General features: G+C 41.5%; 1 long non-coding RNA gene and 1 pseudogene across 1 annotated transcript; both read right to left on the bottom strand.

The window, feature by feature from the left end:
• Positions 1–2,070: 2,070 nt before the first annotated feature.
• Positions 2,071–4,064, bottom strand: LOC127351276 (uncharacterized). The gene is made up of 3 exons (XR_007880832.1): positions 3,957–4,064; positions 3,374–3,469; positions 2,071–2,096 (listed from the first exon to the last, which is right to left on the bottom strand). It is a non-coding gene; the product is annotated as an uncharacterized LOC127351276 (long non-coding RNA).
• Positions 4,065–4,251: 187 nt separating this feature from the next.
• Positions 4,252–6,385, bottom strand: LOC127351263 (Fc receptor-like protein 5; annotated as a pseudogene).
• Positions 6,386–7,050: the final 665 nt, after the last annotated feature.

Raw genomic sequence — 7,050 nt, 5'->3', positions numbered from 1 at the left:
TCATATGTCGACCCATCGAGCCAGAAAGCCAACCGACAGCAAACTTGCTGTGATCTGGTTGTTATCTGCTTGTGATAAGGAAGCAACCAGTGGAAGAATTGGAACCACTGGTGTAACCCTACATATGTTTGGTGTGATAAACAGCATACTGTATTGTATCCAGGAGTTTGTCAGTCTGTGTCCAGTATGAACAGGAAGATTACAGCAAGAAGAATCGGCTTCAATGTTCATATGACACCTGATATCTAATGTGTCAGCTGACTCAGTTTGAGTTTCATGATGTTTCTGAAGAAAAATCAGGACCTGATGAGAGAAGAAACTTCTTACAGAGTGAATCTTCTCAGCCGTTCACTGACTAAAGAATCTCAAAACTCTTCAAACAGACAGTCTGTACTGAAGGAATGATGTTCATGCTGTTTATAGTCTGCGGTTGAGGTTTCATTCTTATCAGCACTGAAGAGAGGTTTGTATCATTAGCCCCAACCAACTCAGAACAAGTCAAAGTTCTTAATTAGACAGAACAACAAGAATAAAGTTTATTGACTCTGCAGAGAAACAAGTTCACTGCTGCTACAACGAGAGTCCCAAAACAGAAATAAAAATAAACATAACAAAACAACTGATAGTTGTAAATGGATTCTGTTCTGACTCAAACATTTATCTATCTAGAGGATATCAAGGATATCTTCTCTGTGGTTTGTTTCATAGCCGGTCTGTTCCGACTGAAACTGCTGTTTTTATCATCTACATCGATGAATTAAGGATTTATTTCACCAGACCAGAGTTGTTGATTGTTGGAAACACTAACAGAGATGATTTTATTGAGTTTAATCTTTGCTTTCTGTCCCTTTGAATTGTATGTTATGAGGTAGAATAACAGGTTTTGTTAATAGAGTCTGTTGAGCTGTAGTGCTATTATTGTTTTGGTCTGAGATGCTGTAGCTCCAATGTGCCATCTAGTGGCAGTGAGTTTCATATATATAACCTTTAAAGGCCAGGACACACCAACCCGACGGCCGACCGTCAGCAGAAAAGCAGCTGGACTGATCGGGCGGCTCCTTCTCCCCGAGACTCCAGTAAACACAGCGCACGCTGTTGTCAGTCATTGTTTTCATCAGAGAGTGTTGATAGTAGTCAAGAAGAATCGTTATTGTCATTACCGCTGAACGGAAAATACGATGGCTAATAACAAGATACTGGCGTTGTCAGCTGTTTATCTAGTATGTTTACCATCGTCACTTCCAGTTTTCTCGTGCACTCACTGATTCGGTAGTCAAGGGCTAGCACTCCACCAATCAGATTGGTCATTGGTCATCCCTACATGTCTAATCGGCCAAAATGAACGCCAAAGCTGACGGCGGCACGGGACACACCGAACCGACTTGAGTCACCCGACTGTCCTACGGCGCCCACCGGCCGATAATCGGGTCGGTGTGTCCGGCCTATATACAATAGGAAACAAAATAAATGAAAGTACTGGGGAGTCTCTGGGGACCAGTTAGAGGCCAGCTGGACATCAGTGGTTGGACTGGTTGAAGGTGTGAAGGTCTACCTCAGTGAAGAGTAGACGACCTCTGGCTCTGCTGGAAACTCTGAACACAAACAAACAAACTCAATGAGGAACAACACACAACAACTTCTACACTGACAAGCAGGAACTGCTGATGAGTTTCAAACTGACAGGTTATTAAAAACATATAATTGGTTGCAAAGAATCATCTGTAACACTGTCCAATCAAGAGAAATTAGCCATGTAAACAAGAAGTCACTGTAGTGTCACTAGCTGTAATACGCCTTTGTCAGTCTATAGAGGGCCAAATCAAAACGGAACTTCCAGGTTATATTCCAGAAGTGAGAAAACATCATTCAAAATCATATTGACCATTGTAACTAACATTAATAACTAAGAATCCAGTAAGGCACGAGACTTCGTGTTTAGTTAAGATGATGGTTTATATAAAGAACCTCTAGCATTCCCCCACAGGAAGACAGCTTTACCTCTTGTCCTGTTTGGTCTCTTGTCTTTGATGACTATTTGTCCATAACTGACGTCTTCTGCTCTCTCACTGTTGAGTAAACTGCAGCTGGATCACTCTCTGCAAAACATACAATTATCTTAAACCTGCATTCTTTCTCATGGCCAGCAGGAGGCAGCTCCTCCTCTTCCATACAGAATGATGTTCATTTAGTAAGTTATGATCCCATTTAAAGTACAATAGACCATAAAGTAGGGTATGCTTTAGGGCAGCCAGCTCGAACTCTGCTGTGGATTTGGTGGGAGGGGGTTAAGGGAGTGATACATGTGGCAGACAAACATGAAAGGTTTTCAATGTTCAAGTTACCTAAGGCTGACAGTGCTTCTGATGACTTAAAAATCTGTAAATTGAGTGGCCACCTCATTTCAGTCCAATCTTATTAAACCTTATGTCCCATTCTGTGCTCTCCATTACCAGAATACTGCTCTCCCATATTTCCCCCAGAGAACTCATCTGGCTACAGGGTCTGCCCCCTTCTTCTGGAATAATCTCCTGCTGACGTCATTACAATCTCACTCCGTAGACTCTGTAGATTTTTTTGCCTTTAATTAACTCGTAATTAGTGCTATTCTCAGATTAGTTTAAGAGTCACACACTGGTTATCTTTCGGTGAGTTGGTCTCAGTCTCTGTGAATCTCTTAACCCAAGTACAAGTAAACCCACAGTTTGTTCTGTACACTCACCAAGACTATAGTGAGAAACCTCATCCGCTTCAGACCACAGTTAGCTGGAATCAACAAGAGGAAGTTGCTGCTGTGGTTTGATATACAGAGTGAAAAAACAACCGAGAGGCTCATCGACTCTGGTGATATTCTATATATATTTATATATATGTTCAGACTCAAATCATGTTGTGTATAATATATCTACTTAGAGGTATTGGATAGTTGGACTAGTGGATCAGAGCCTGATATATCTTATTCTCTGTGCCATAGAGCTCTATTGTTGTCCAAAACTACAAGAGCCAGAAATGTGCATTTATCTGCCACTGAAAAATAGTCCCCAACAAACGCACTATTTCCTGCTGTTTGTTTGATAAAAACTACAACTCTTTTAGGAAATGACCTAACCTATTTTTTCAGGGACACGAAACAGGAAACTGAACAACGACAGAGCTGTTTCTGTTAACACATTCACCACAAGGTACAAAAAGTATCACATGTTTTGTTAATTTTGAGGGACATGTTCTCCAAAATATCCTCATTTTATAAAACTGCCCTCACTTTCCAAAGTGTCCTCTCAAGGTCTAAAACTCATATTGGTCCTCACAAAGATGCAAGAACAAGAACGCACACAGTCACTGTCCCGAGGAGAAAAATCAATAAAACCATCATTACCTGTGATCCGTCTGATTGGCTGTTGTTGCTGACGTGATATTTCAGTGTATGTGATGTCATCCAGGATGTCACCACCCCCACTTTCTACTTCAGCAGCTGGAACGAACCAAAATAATCAGATCAGATTTAAATTAATTTTAATCTCCGTTTTAAAGCCAAAAGAAAATCAAAAGCTCAAGAGCAAATGAAATGGACCTTCTGAAGATACTGGTACCATATGACACTAGAAGACCTAAGGCATTCATTGGAACCAACCAACTCATGCTAGCTTGTTGGGAAGGGGGCTAAATAACACTATTATAGTTTTTGGTTTCAGTTAGTTATTTACTAACATATACTTTTATGTTGAGTCTTTCCTTAGGTGTCTTGTTTAACTTCATTTCCTGCCCTGCCCCGGTTCACCTGTGTCTCGTCTGAACAACAGCAATATAATTTATGGGGAGAAAGGAAGATATTAGACTTAAGGAAACAGTTTGTAATTAGAGTGGAAACTTGTTTGTAGACTCCAGTTCTAAAATGTAAAAAAAAAAATGTAAATGTCAAACCCCTTCTTTATCTTTTTGTATGTCTGTCTGTGTCTAACCTCTAGGTTTTCTATGGGTGCATCGTGTCACCAGTAGGACCAGTAGAACCAGTAGAAGCAGAACACAGACAGATGGAACAGCAGACCACAACACGAAGGGAGAAAGAGAGGGGGGGAACCAGAATCAGAGTGGGGTGAGGCAGATGGGGTTGAAGGAGAACTTGTGGTAGTTGATTTCCTAAAATGAACAAAAAAATATATATATTAAAACAATATTATAAAATAAATAAATAAAATAACATTTATTTTTTATATGGACAATACATTCAGAAAATAATACGATTGAACTAAGAAACTGAAGTTGCTCCTGTTTGGATCATTCTTCCTCCATGAACTCAAACTTCACTCAGGGTTTTGTTTTCCTGGTTTGAATTCAGAACTTTACAGCAGCTGTTAGTTTGAGAATAATCTGTGAGCTCCTCACCTGTGACAGTGATCCAGCTGGGTGGAGACTCTCCATGACTGCCAATGTGACACTTGTAGAGGCCTTCATCAGACCTGGAAACATGGTGGATGGTCATGTGACCTGTAGGCTCAGTCCTGATGAGGGAGCCATCTTTATAGAAAGCAGCTGTGAGGTTGGAGGGAGGGGTCTTTGTTTTACAGTGCAGAGAGACATCATCTCCCTCCATCACAGGGAGGACAGGACTCTGCAGGATCACTGGTCCACCTCAACACAGAGACAGACTACAGCATTTCATCCATTTACACACAGCTTCATCAACACTAACTCCACAGTCTGATCTTACCAGTGACACTGATGTTGATGGTGTTACTGGTTGCTCCTCTCTGGACTCACACCAGTAAACTCCACTGTCCCATGTGGTGGTGAAGCTGATGGTACAAGAAGAACCAGCTGCTTCTCCCCAGTCTTTTCCACACTGAGTCCTGGTGTCTCTGGTTGTGTTCCTCCTCAAGGTCCATCCAGTAGAGCTGTCGTCCTCCTCACAGCTCAGAGAGACAGGGTCTTCTTCAAACATCTGAGAGCTGCTGGGACTCACAGTCAGATGAGCTGGGGGATCATGGGTATTTGGGGTGAAATACCATGCTTAGACAGATTGTTGTATTTCTGATAATAACCTTGTGAGTTTCTCTATGAATTCATTATGACACTAGCTCAGATAACTGGTAGAACCAAACAAACCTCTGTACCACACTGTCGTAAAACTACACGCCTCCCTGTTTTTGTCTTATGAATCTTATTAAGCTTAATCTCAGTTTATTGTTCGTCCAGACAAATGACGTTGAGGTGTGTCCTTGTTTATCTAATATAGGTATATATCAGAAGCCTAAACTTTTAAAGCAACCAATGATACCACCAAAGAATTTTACTAACCTTTGGTGGATATGCAGCTACAGAAACAAGGTCAGCACTGAAGAGAAAGGACACTCAGGTTGGTTTGAGCTTAAATGGAACCGGATCAAAAGGTTAAGAAATCGAAACCTACTATTTGAGAAATCTGAGACACTCTCCTCCTCAACGTTTGTGCTTGTGTGAAGTCTTCCTCACATTATTACATGAAACAGAAATGCCATATTTCTATCACATCCCCACATGGTCCTGAGATTCTATAGCTTCAGTTTGTGTGCAGTTAATTCCAGTGATGAGGTGTTAGTGGAAAGATGTGCTTTCTAGAGCTGAGTATGATAGTCCAGTGGTTTATGTGGCAGCAGCATGAGCCTATAGGATGTCTCTATAATCCACTGTAGACAGTGAGGTTTGGTATGGTTTCTTCAGACAAAGAACTGAATAAAGGAATCCAATTAAAACTTTTCAGCAAGATGTTCAACTATGCTGCTTTTTCTCAAGCTAGTTGTCATCCAAGGACATATTTTCCACTGGGGTTGAGGGGAATGTCCCCTCATTTCTCAAATCCTATTTTTGATTCTGATTTAGTGGACATCCAGCTCTGCCTCCTGAGCCACCTTAGCAATATGTCCCTGGTCATTGTGGGAGAGTCTGGTCATGTACATTGAGAGCAAGGAGGAAGTGGGAAGGTAAGCAGGCAGGTCAGTTAAATAACTAGGTTTATTACAGGCCTGTGACTGATACTGGAATTTCCCCACCAGAGTATTTGAACTATTGCTGTTCAGATGTAAAGAACATTTCAACCAATGTGACAGAAAATGCTTCTCAATTACATGACCTACCCAAGAAGATGGAAATGGAGTGTAAGGCGTTTACAATTCTGCCTGATTTCAGGCAATTAGACATTTAACATTTGCTCACAGCTCAGCTCTTACATCTCATCCTCTCACCATCCCGTCTACTCAGCAGAACAACAGAAGAAAGAAGAAGAAAGATTTCACTTACGGAGCAGACATTGTAGAGATGCTTCCTTCATCGTCTTACTAAATCATTGGTGATCAGCTTTCTTACACGAGTCAAACCAAGTGAAGCCCACCCGCTTCCTCTCTCTCCGTCTGTGAGTCTCTTTGTGGTTTTTTTTTGTCTACGGTGTCACACACACACACACACACACACACACACACACACACACACACACACACACACACAGAGGTGTAGGATAAATAACTCAAGTATTCACACATTTTACTTAATGTACCAAAAATAAAGTTTACAAAGTTAACTCTCTGAATATTTATGTTAACACGTGTAATTATTACATGTTTAAATATTTGAATAGTTACAATAATCTTCTGAATCTGTCGTCCTATATTCTGATTGGTTAGTTGAGTCACATGTGGGTTATGATCGAGGAAGTGTTGCTGTGAAGCTGAAGGTTTTCTGTTGGTGGTGCAAACACTCAGCGTGCTGTGGAAACTGTCAGGACTTGTGGTCACACGCAATGGTGATTCTGGGGGGTGGCCTGGGGTGGCCGGGGCCACCTGAAAGCTCATTGGCCACCCCTGTGGCCACCCCATATCTGATTGGTAATTGGTCAAGTTCGTCAACACAAGAAACAAGAGAAATGCTGTCAATCAATGATGACAGCTGATCAACTGATTTAGGGCCAGTTTTAAATTTTTAACTAACACAGTAATGGTCGTACTGAGGCTGTTAGAGCTGACGTTTGGCCATGCAGGTCAGGTGACCCATGAGATGAGCACGCTGCACCTGCTGCTGGTCCGT

The sequence above is a fragment of the Dicentrarchus labrax genome, unplaced genomic scaffold (assembly GCF_905237075.1).
Source record: "Dicentrarchus labrax unplaced genomic scaffold, dlabrax2021, whole genome shotgun sequence".
NCBI lineage: Eukaryota > Metazoa > Chordata > Actinopteri > Moronidae > Dicentrarchus > Dicentrarchus labrax.
The sequence above is the reverse complement of the archived record's forward strand: the minus strand, read 5'-3'. Positions and strand labels throughout refer to the sequence as shown.